Source organism: Sminthopsis crassicaudata, chromosome 4 (assembly GCF_048593235.1).
Source record: "Sminthopsis crassicaudata isolate SCR6 chromosome 4, ASM4859323v1, whole genome shotgun sequence".
Lineage (NCBI taxonomy): Eukaryota > Metazoa > Chordata > Mammalia > Dasyuromorphia > Dasyuridae > Sminthopsis > Sminthopsis crassicaudata.
In genome coordinates, this window is record NC_133620.1 from 382,518,787 (window position 1) to 382,531,657 (window position 12,871).

Here is a 12,871-nt window from a genome sequence, read left to right on the forward strand (position 1 = left end):
CTCTGTCTCCATCTTTGTGTGTGTGTGTGTGTGTGTGTGTGTGTATGTAAGTGTGTGTATGTGTGCATGCACGCTCATGTTCTAATACTTCTCTTCTTCCTTTTCCCCCATGACTGTTAACTAGTCATATATTTCAATTTGTTCTGTTAATTTTATTTCATGCCTGTTTAATAACAAGAAAAAGAGGTCTTGACAGGCTAGATATGGGTTCAATTCAATATACTTTATTAAGCAAATGGTTTATATAAGGGTATATGGCAGTTTGTTTGAAAAAAATATATATCTAGGGTTTCAGCAGACATGAACCAATAGTATGAGATAAGTTGATAAATGATTTATTAAGTACTTCCTACATACTTGGAACTGTCTTAAATGCTTGGGATACAACAAAAACAACCAAAATAACACAAGAGTCCTACCCCTTATGGAAGAAGACAACACTGAAAAAGAACGTGGATAGCACTAGATGGGGGAGGAAAGGGGCAAGTGGTGATCTCCTGGTGAGGAAGTGAAGTCCATCCATTTGAGTCAAATGAAATGACTGACTTAGCTGCTTCATGAAATAACAGTACAAGCTGCCACTACTTACCATTCCTGAGAGCAGTTCTTAGGAGACAGGTATCTCCAGGATATGAAGGCTGCTGATGTACAAAGAAGCAATTACAACCTTAGTATGGAAGAAAGAGAGAAGTAGCAACCAGAAAGAAGAAGATGGTCCTACTATTCTTTGCCTTTTTAAAATAACATCTGTTCATTTTTTTCTGGTGCAGCAAGATAATTGTACAAATATGTATGCATATATTAGATTTAATATATATTTCTACTATCTTTAACATATATTGGATTACTTGCCATTCAGGGGAAGGGGTGTGGGAAAAGGGGGGAAATTGGAGTACAAGGTTTTCCAAGGGTTAATGTCGAAGAATTATCCATGCATATGTTTTGGAAAATAAAAAGCTTCAAAAAAAAAAAAAAAAAAAAAACCAAAGCAAAACAAAACAGAAAAACAATAACTAGTAATAGCAGATATAAATTGAAGAGACAAATTTACACTTACTAGAAGGAAATTTCCTAACAAGTAGAATTGTCTAAAAGTAAAATGGGCTAATTCAGAGGGTATTATTGTGTTCCTACTTGAATAAAGATTTTCAAGGAAAATCCAGATGAACACTAATTGGGTCATAAACTCTCAGTCAAGAAAAGTTTTCATCCATATGAACTTTTAAGTTCTTTCTTACTCTAATTACTTGACTCTAAGGGAGAAAATATTGTGTTGTATGTGTCCATTTCTCAGAATCAGAATGCCATTCTATGTCCAGTATTAAAAGAAGAGACTTGGAATTGAAGACAATTAACATATATGATTTTGGTGGTTATGTGTAAAACAATTTTTGTATCCTTTAGTCAGTAAGCCAGTATCTGTCATGTACAGTGATAGACTTTAAGGATACCAAGATGGAAATGAAACACATTTTGCCCACAAAGAACTTACATTTATTTAAGAGGAGATTTAAATAATTTTTAAAAATAATTTTTCTTCAATTTGGGAATTTGGATACTATTTTATTTTTACATTTCTGTTTCTTTTAAACTAATCAGCATAGTAAATAAAGTAATATATTTATTTTTTTTTTCCTTTTTCTGAGGCTGGGGTTAAAATCTACCCACAGAATTTCTTCAACATAGAGAAGAGCTAATCCAATTCCAATTGATTAATGATGGACAGAACCAGCTACATCCAGAAAAGGAACACTGGGAAATGAATGTAAACTGTTATTTTTACCTTCTGAATCCAATTCTTCCTGTGCAACAAAAAATTTGGTTCTACACACATATATTGTATCTAGAATATACTGTAATATATTTAACATATATAAGACTGCTTGCCATCTGGGGGAGGGGGTTGGGGGAGGAAAGGAAAAAATCTGGATAGAAGTAAGTGCAAGGGATAATGTTGTAAAAAATTACCCATGCATATGTACTGTCCAAAAAATGTTATAATTATAAAATAAAACTAAAATTTAAAAAGAAAAATAAAAAAAATTAAAAAAAATTAAAAAAAAAGAAAGAAATATCCCCCCCCCCCCAAAAAAAAATCTATCCACAGACCTCTTCAGTTAAGAACCTTGCTTTAGATCTTTATTAATCTGACCATAGGATCTCAATTGTCTAAGCTAAAGATAAAATTGTAAAATCTCTTCAGGTAAAAAAAGGATAGAAAACATGATTATGGCAGGGAAAAACATTCTTTAAAAAAATTAATCCAAGTTATTCAGACCAAATCCCACAAGAATTTTGACTCAGATCACTAGATTCCAAAAGCAACCATGACAAAATCTTCAAATACCACATAACCACAATTTCCAACTGAGCAAAGAGATATGGCTTAGATTTTTATTACAGATCTTTTCAATAAATTTCTTTAGTTTCTGCAACAAAATGAGTCTATAAAAAGTAACCACCCTAGAAATCACCAGTCTTATGTATTCATAGGACCATATAATTCATTCCCAATATACATGATTGATACTAATTATGAATGACAGGGCAGCTAGATGGTGCAGTAGATGAAACACCAAGCCTGGAGTCACAAAGAATTGGGTTCAAATCCAGCCTCAGACACTTACTATTTGTATGACCTTGGCATGCCATTTAATTCTACTTGCCTCAGCTTCTTCATCTATAAAATGAGTGGAGAAGGAAATAGCAAATTACTACAGTATCTCTGCCAAGAAAACCCCAAATAGGATCACAAAGAGTCAAACTTTACTGAAATGACTGGATGACTTTAAAACAGATGACTTTAAAGGATTGAGTTAACTTTAAAAACTGAGCCTTGTGACACAAGTGAAGTCTACTTACAAATCTTATTCTTAAAATGTCAGTGTTTATGAAAGAGAATCAAATGATATAATATATATATAATGCCATATAAACACTTGTTGCTGATGTGCTGTGTTGCTGATGTTGCTGTGTAGTCATACAGTAAATAAACATATGAGGCAGGATTTGAACTCAGATCTTCTTGACTTCAGCTTTAGCATTGAATTTATTGTAGCTCCTAGATGTCTCTAAACAATGACTTATTCTTTGTCTCATAGCTAGCATGTTTCAGGGGCATGACTTCGTATTCTGGATTCTATGATAACCTTTTCTCTATTATGCTACACTAATTCTTCTGAAATTGGCTATGTTTATGATATACTTAAATGCATTTCACTTATTGATTTCATTGTATTCCCCAAAGCAACAACATGGCACACTGCTATGCATGTAATAGATACTCCATATGTACTTGTTGATCTGAATCCTTTACAATGATATCTTTAGACATGCTTTGGCTTTATCTTCCCTTACTATTGTTACTTAATTCTTACATACTGTAACCATCATGTAACATAGAGATCAGACCTTAAAGTTCTGAAAAGTACTCATCTTTGTTATTTAAAGTCAAATAAGAGATATTTTGTTATCTCTATCTCTATTACACAGGAGTGTAATGTCAGGCATGCGTAGTAGGGAGCAATTCTTTATAAAATGGTTACACACATGTTTGTGTGTACTTTCCAAAAGGTACTCTCTTCTCTACCAGACCAGCAAGTATTAGAAAAATTACCACTTGGAAGTAATTAAAAATAAATGAAAAAGGGAAAAATCTATGATAAAAAAATTCCATTTAGGTCACAGAGAAGAGCCTGAGTGACCTAATTTGTTTCTCTAATTTTATTTCTGCAGTACCCTGTCTAGATTAGACAGGAGTGTTTGACCAGATTCTAAATGAATAATAACTCTTGTGTTCCATTGTAATGGAATTTTCATGCTTTGACTTGTGAATTTGCATAGAACTTTGGAAAGCTTTGAGTATGAAAAGTGACATTTATAACTCCCATTGGAAATTCCATGGACCAAGGGACCCTATCAAGGTCAAAAGGATGAATCATAGATTCTCAGAATTGTGGCAGCCATGTTGGAAATAGCTGCCAAGTAATTGATGCTAGTAAAATGAGCTTTCCTTCCTTCAAAATGAACTGCTTATTTTAGGAAGACAAAAGTGCCCTGAATCTGTTCTGCTCATATTTTCCATCTCATTGGGCACAATGCCAACAGATCCAAGAAAACCCTCCTTGTCAGATGGGAACACCATCTGTGCAACGCAGTGTTATGTCCAGGAGATAGTCCTATCGTACTTTGAACTGGAGATAACTTAGGTGAAGTATTCATACTTCATTCCTTGTGGAATCTATATTATATTAAGTATACAATATGAATATGCATTTAGATTCTGGGTCCATGAATCTATCCTCTACTAGCTTCTAGTGATATCTTTAGTTTAAGAGGAAGAAGAAATAAATTTCTCCTTCCTTTCTTTCCCTTTAACTCAGAAGTAGTGTGATGTAATAGAAAGAACATTGGAATTGGTGTCATAAAATCTGGAATTCTCTTTCTTTTATAAACTTTGTTGAAAAAAATAGATTGGGTCAATGATTGAAGAGAAATGAGAAATGAATGTGCTGTAAAAACAAAAGTCACTAATTTTTTAAAAAGAATAGTTCATGGGAAAATATTAGGAAAATATAAGTGTCATCTAATATTTGTATACACATATACTATGCATACACATACATACTAATTCTCATATAAGCTTGGAAAATAAAATATAACAAATAATAAAGTTAGCAAGAAAATCAATGATAATACATTCTAGAGTTTTCCAGGAATCAGATTAAAGCCTATTATTCTTCAGTGTTTACATTGTTCTCTCTTCCCTTATTGAACATCAGGGTTTTTAACCTTTCTTAAGACCCACTCTACCCCTCTTATTTTCTTTCAAATATCACTTCTATCGCTCATTGATCACATGGTTATTTTCGTATTGAGGACATAGTTCCTGTGCCCAGTACTAAAACTTATAAAAGGCAACTAAGTACGCCCTTTTATCTTCTTTCTTGTTTTAGTACAACCATTTTGTTCTATTCCTTGCAATCCAAAAGTTTTGACAGGGAAAGGAAAGGCTAAATGTAAGAGCAGTCCTGCATTTTTTCTGTTATCAGTTATTACCATCCTATTTAATCTGAGCAGCTGTCCTGAATCTTTCTATGATTCCCCTGTTTCCTTCAATGTTTCTTCCAAGCTTTTGTGTTTATCCCATTAACTGCTTTTACTTCCATTTTTAGAAGGTGTCATTTTAAAATTTAAATTACTTAAGACCATTTAGCTTTTTTTTAGGGAAATGTCTCATTTTTCTTTTTATTTGAATGCTTTATCTTTAGGTCTTCAGAATTTATTTGACTTTCCTCTCTCTCATTGACTTCTATAAAATCCTAATATATGGGATAATGGACGGTTAATTGCTGCTTGTTGAATTTAGTACATAATGCCTAACACATAAAAGGAAGGAAGAAGGAAGGAAGGAAGGAAGGAAGGAAGGAAGGAAGGAAGGAAGGAAGGAAGGAAGGAAGGAAGGAAGGAAGGAAGGAAGGAAGGAAGGAAGGAAGGAAGGAAGGAAGGAAGGAAGGAAGGAAGGAAGGAAGGAAGGAAGGAGAGGAGGGAAGGAAAGAAGGAAGGAAAGAAGGAAGGAAGATCTGGAGGGAGGGAGGGAAAAAAGGAGAGAGGGAGGAAAGGGGGCAAAGAAACTAAAAGAAAAAATAGTTATTACTGCTGAAGATTTAAGTAATTGATATCTGGTTATGAGAGTAGACACAATTATAAGTTCAAGCACTGAAAAATATTGGTCCTGCTCTCTGCAGTTTATACAATGATGGAGCTTAACCTTAAGGTCTCTAGTCTAATAAATTAAATTTCAGTACCCTTTCTTTTGATCATGCTGCCTTTCTAGCCCTTCCTTCTTCAACAATAGTATAGTCAAAACATTTTAAATGATAAAATATCCCAGATTTACTGTAAATAATTTACTGTAAAGAGTTATTGTAAAGAATTCTAAATTGGACTAGCTTGCTAAGCTAGTTTGCTACATTGCTAAATTTCCCAACAATGCATGCGCATTGCTGCAATGTTCCTCACTAATAGTTTATTCTCCTTTTGTGTAACTCCTGTTCTTATATATTACCTTCTGGCACTAATTTAGTTAAAGATTCAATGATGACAATGTCTTGACATTGCTAAGATTAATGACTCAATAATTTTCCAGATAAGACACATGTGAAGCTAATTTGATTGTATTAATTGCCTCTTTGAGATTTTCGTTGAGTTTCTTGTAAAGCATTGTCCTAGGATATACATTGGATGATTACATCAAGGATGGTCTAATTTCTAGTTCCTTTGAAGTCATTAATACATTGACATTTTTTCCTTCATTTTCTTTAATATTATCTCTAAGATGCAAGCTGAAAATAACTACTCTAGATACCTGAACCAAATGATGAATGAATGAATGAATGAATGAACGAACAGTGGAGGGAAGAAGACCTCAAAAAGATCTCAGTGTTTTATTTAAATAAGAGATTTTACTACTTACAGAAGTCTACAAAAACATTGATCAATATTTCTGTTAATGTATATATTCATTAGAAGGTGTTTCACAAAAGAAACATGTCAAGTTAGGCATTTTTCTTGGTTGGGATTTAAATAAAGATCAGGGTTCTATTTTGAAATCTGAAACTAAAGTACAATATGCAAGAAGCATTAATTAATCATTTATTATAGGCCAGAGCCCATGCTAGGAGCTGGGACTACAAAGACAAATTGAAATACTCCCTATTCTTATTCAGTTTATAATCTATAAAATACACTCTCTTTTATATTGGGTATACAAAATGTATGTATAATTGTGGTTGACATTTACATAGCACTTTAAATTTTGCAAAGTACTTTATAGATGTGATAACATTTTACAGGTCAGCAGTAGAAGAGAATAGTACTTGAGTTTTAAAGGAAACAAAGTAAGGAGGGAATGTTTTACTTATAGGCATGGGGAATGGACAGTGAGGACTGGGTGGAAGGCTCTCAATTACAAAAAAACAAAAACAAAAACAAAAACAAGAAAAACAAGAAAACAGAGAGAGAGAGAGAGAGAGAGAGAGAGAGAGAGAGAGAGAGAGAGAGAGAGAGAGAGAGAGAGAGAGAGAGAGAAAATATTAAAATATTTAAGACTGAAATATAAATCACTTTGTAAAGGACTTTAAATGCCAAGCAGAGTTTATATTTGATACTAAAGTAATAGTCAAGCATTGCAGGTTTTTGAGTAAAGGAGTAACATGATCAGATGTGAATTTAAAGAAAATCATTTTGATAGCTTTATGGATGGTAGATTGGAGAGAGACCCAGTCAGGTAGTTTAATTAAGGGGCTATTTCAGTAGTCCAGGAGATAAATGGTGAGGATCTGAATGAAGGTGATGGCCATATGAGATATGTATTAAGAAGGGGTTTTATATATTAGAAGTGTCATGGAGGAAGTACCAACAAGATTTAATAACTAACTAATTATGTGAGGTGAAGATAAATGAAGAGTTGAGGATAACAATGAAATTATGAATATGGGAGATTAGAAATATGATGGTGCCTTTGATAGAAATAGGTAAGTTTTGCATAAGAGTGAACTTGGGGAATATCTAATATGGTATCTTTCAGACTTTTTGAGTTTGAGACATCTATGAGGTATCTATTTGGATAGGCATTTGATAAGAATATGAGAGTATAATAAAAGAAAATAGTTTGCATAAGAGAAATAGAAATGACTAATGGCTCACGAAATTTAAATGGAGTTAGATCTATATAGTTTGAGGAAGCTTTGTAAATTCCTGTCTTGTCTCCTAGTTATTAATCAGTAGGACTATAGAAATGTTAATATGGAGTGTGTTTGTGTGTGTGTGTGTGTGTGTGTGTGTGAGAGAGAGAGAGAGAGAGAGAGAGAGAGAGAGAGAGAGAGAGAGAGAGAGAGAGAGAGAGAGAGAGAAGGAGGGACAGAAGGAGGAAAAGAGAGAGGGAGGGAGAGAAACAGGGAGGGAGAGAAGGAGGGAGGGAAAAGAGGGAGGAAGGGAGAGGAAGATGGAGAGAGAAGGGAAGAGGGAGAAGGAGAAAGAGGGAGAGAGAGAAAAGAGAGAAAGGAAGAGAAGGAGAAGAGAGGGAGAGCAGGAAGGAGAATACCTGAGTTTAAATCTAGCCTCAGGCATTTATAAATTATGTAATCAGGTGCAAGTCACTTAACCTTGTTTGCCTCAGTTTCCTCATTTGTAAAATTAGCTGCAGAAGAAAATGGGAAACCACTCCAAGAAAACCCCAGATGGGGACACGAAGAGTGAGATATAGCTGAACAATAACAACAGACTCTTGTTTGGAAGTCAGCTTTAATTCTAGTCAGAAGTTCTATTTTTTCTCTTTAATCATTCCATATCCCAGCCCCCATGAGGACTCACCTTATCAGACATTGAAAAGAGGAGACTTAATTTTATCTTGTTGAGGAAGGATGGAACTTGTTTCCCTAGATAACCTATCTATCTTGGGTGGAGTGGCAAAATGAGGGATAGAGAAAGGTAAAATATTAGAAATCCTCATTCTGAAGAATGACAATATAAATAAATAAAGAAATATAAGATTTCTCCACCTTAGATGCTGACTTCTCCAGACTGAGCAGAACATCTGAAGGGTCATTCATTTCTGAACAAAAACATTTCAAGGCATACTGTCTTTCACCTTTGACACAGGGAAGAAAACTTATGGTCCAGAAAATATGGGAAGATTATAGGCTTAGAGAACTTCCTGTAAGAGGGAATGATGTAATATTTGGAGTAAATGACAACCACACTATCTGAAGAAGCCCTGAGTCAAGAAATCTTGTGTTCAAATTCACACTCAGAAACATAATACATGCATATATTTGAACAAATGACTTAAGCTCTGGCGACTTCAGTTTCCTCAGCTATAAAATGTAGATAATAGCGACTACATCATCATGATTGTGAGACTCAAATGAAATAATATTTATAAAATAGCCTTTAAACCTAAAAGCACTATATGAATGATAATCAGATATTGCCTAACAAGCATGATGCAGTATTGCATGGCAGATAATGTTTTGGACATAGAGTCTGGAAGACTTTGGACCTCAGTTTCCTTATCTGTAAAAAATAAGGAATCGGATTAGGGGGACCATAAGGACCAGTTATAAATCTAAAATCCTATGATACAACAAAGAAAATTTTGGTGCTGGAAGATTTAAAGCCAGACTGTCCATGAATTCTCATGCACTATATGCTGAAGTCACATTTTCAGGGATATACCTCATCAAAAGAATTTTTGGTTGGAACAAGACTTGTAATGATTCCAGATACACCAGAGAGGTTTCCTGGAATGTTAGTATCTTATTGTACAAACTCTTACACTAAAATATTCAAGTCGTTCCAGATGTTTAAAGAGTACAGATTTTAAACAGTACCACCACCACTTCTATGACATAAAAGTCATATTTGATTTGTTTATAAATATCAAGTGCTTATGAGAATTTCGTTAGCCATCATTATTAACATTGTCTCCTTCCATTTACCCCCCTCCAGTCTTTCACTCCCCACTACCCTACTCTCTTTTATTTTTAATTTTTAATTTTTTTTATTAATTTTTATAATTATAACATTTTTGACAGTACATAAGCATAGGTAATTTTTTTTTTTTTTACAAATTATCCCTTGTACTCCTTTCTGTTCCAAATTTTTCCCCTCCTTCTCTCCACCCCCTCCCCTAGATGGGAGGCATTCCCATACATATTAAATATCTTATAGTATATCCTAGGTACAATATATTTGTGCAGAACCGAATTTTGTTGTTGTTGTTGCAAAGGAAGAATTGTATTCGGGAGGTAAAAATAATCTGGGAAGAAAAACAAAAAAACAAACAAACAAAAAAATGCTCACAGTTTACACTCATTTCCCAGTGTTCCTTTTCTGGATGTAGCTGATTCTGTCCATCATTGATCAATTGGAATTGGATTAGCTCTTCTCTATGTTGAAGATATCCACTTCCATCAGAATACATCCTCATACAGTATCATTGTTGAAGCTTGAATGATCCCATAGTTCTGCTCGCTTCAGTCAGCATCAGTTGATGTAAGTCTCTCCAAGCCTCTCTGTATTCCTCCTGTTGGTCATTTCTTACAGAACAATAATATTCCATAACATCCATATACCATAATTTACCCAACCATTCTCCAATTGATGGACATCCATTCATTTTCCAGTTTCTAGCCACTATGAAAAGGGCTGCCACAAACATTTTGGCACATACAAGTCCCTTTCCCTTCTTTAGTATTTCCTTGGGATATAAGCCCAGTAGTAGCACTGCTGGGTCAAAGGGTATGCACATTTTGATAACTTTTTGGGCATAAGTCCAGATTGCTCTCCAGAAAAGTTGGATTCTTTCACAATTCCACCAACAATGCCTCAGTGTCCCAGTTTTCCCACAGCCTTTCCAACATTCATCGTTATTTGATCCTGTCATCTTAGCCAATCTGACAGGTGTGTAATGACATCTCAGAGTTGTCTTAATTTGCATTTCTCTGATCAATAGTGATTTGGAACACTCTTTCATATGAGTAGAAATAGTTTTAATTTCATCATCTGAAAATTGTCTGTTCATATCCTTTGACCATTTATCAATTGGAGAATGGCTTGATTTCTTATAAATTAAAGTCAATTCTCTGTGTATTTTGGAGATGAGGCCTTTATCAGAACCTTTACCTGTAAAAATGTTTTCCCAATTTGTTACTTCACTTCTAATCTTGTTTGCATTATTTTTGTTTGTGCAGAAACTTTTTAATTTGGTATAATCAATGGTCTCTAGTTCTCCTTTGGACACAAATTCCTTCCTCCTCCACAAGTTTGAGAGGTAAACTATTCTATGTTCCTCTAATTTATTTATGATTTCATTCTTTATGCCTAAATCTTGGACCCATTTTGATCTTATCTTACTATGTGGTGTTAAATGTGGCTCCATGCCACTAATTTCTAGTTTTCCCAGCAGTTTTTGTCAAATAATGAATTCTTATCCCAAAAGTTGGGATCTTAGGGTTTGTCAAACACTAGATTGCTATTTTTATTCACTATCTTGCCCTGTGAACATAACCTATTCCACTGATCAATTAGTCTATTTCTTAACCAAAACCAAATGATTTGGGTGACTGTTGCTTTATAATATAGTTCTAGATCAGGTATAGCTAGACCACCTTCATTTAATTTTTTTTCATTAATTCCTTTGAAATTCTTGAGCTTTTGTTGTTACATATGAATTCTGTTGTTATTTTTTCTAGGTCATTAAAATAGTTTCTTGGGAGTCTGATTGGTATAGCACTAATATAAATAGATTAGTTTAGGGAGTACTGTCATCTTAATTATATTCGCTCAGCCTATTCAAGAGCACTGAATGTCTTTCCAATTATTTAAATCTGACTTTATTTTTGTGGCAAGTGTTTCATAATTTTGCTCATATAATTCCTTACTTTCCTTTGGTAGATATATTCCCAAATATTTTATACTATGGATAGTTTTTTTGAATGGAATTTCTCTTTGTATCTCTTGCTCTTGGATTATGTTGGTAATGTATAAAAATGCTGAGGATTTATGTGGATTTATTTTGTATCCTGCAACTTTGCTAAAGTTCTGAATTATTTCTAATAGCTTTTTAGCAGAGTCTTTGGGGTTCTCTAAGTATACCATCATTTCATCTGCAAAGAGTGATAGTTTGATTTCCTCATTTCTTACTCTAATTCCTTGAATCTCTTTCTTGGCTCTTTTTGCCGAGGCTAGCATTTCCAGTACTATATTGAATAGCAATGGTGATAGTGGGCAACCTTGTTTCACTCCTGATCTTACAGGAAAAGGTTCCAGTTTATCGCCATTACATATGATGTTTACTGACAGTTTTAAATATATGCTCCTTATTATTTTAAGGAATAGTCCATTTATTCCTATACTCTCAAGCGTTTTTAGTAGGAATGGATGTTGGATTTTATCAAATGCTTTTTCTGCATCTATTGAGATGATCATATGGTTTTTATTAATTTGATTATTAATATGGTCAATTATACTAATAGTTTTCCTAATATTAAGCCAGCCCTGCATTCCTGGTATAAATCCCACTTGGTCATTGTGTATTATCCTGGGGATGATTTTCTATTATTTCTGCCTTGCTGCATTTGATTTTGAGTTTTTTATGCCCTAGTATACGATCAATTTTTGTATAGGTTCCATGAACTGCTGAGAAGAAAGTATACTCCTTTCTGTTTCCATTTAGCTTTCGCCAAAGATCTATCATATCAAACTTTTCTAGTATTCTATTTACCTCTTTGACTTCTTTCTTATTTATTCTGTGGTTTGATTTATCTAATTCTGAGAGTACAAGGTTGAGATCTCCCACTATTATAGTTTTGCTGTCTATTTCTTCTTGCAGCTCTCTTAATTTCTCTTTCAAGAATTTAGATGCTGCACCAATTGGTGTGTATATGTTTAATGTTGATACTGCTTCATTATTGATGCTACCCTTTAGTAGGATATAATGCCCTTCCTTATCTCTTTTAATTAGATCAATTTTTGTTTTTACTTGATCTGAGATGAGGATGGCTACCCCTGCTTTTTTGGCTTTACCTGAAGCATAGTAGATTCTGCTCCACCCTTTTACTTTTAGTTTAAATGTATCACCCTGTTTCACATGTGTTTCCTGTAAACAACATATAGTAGGATTCTGACTTTTAATCCAGTCTGCTAACTGCTTCCTCTTTATGAGGGAGTTAACCCCATTCACATTTATGGTTACAATGACTAATTCTATATTGCTTGCCATCCTGTTAACCCCTGCTTATGCTTTTCCCCTTTCCTTCCCTCTTACCCCTCCTACCCACTATTAAACTTGTGAGCACCACTTGCTTTT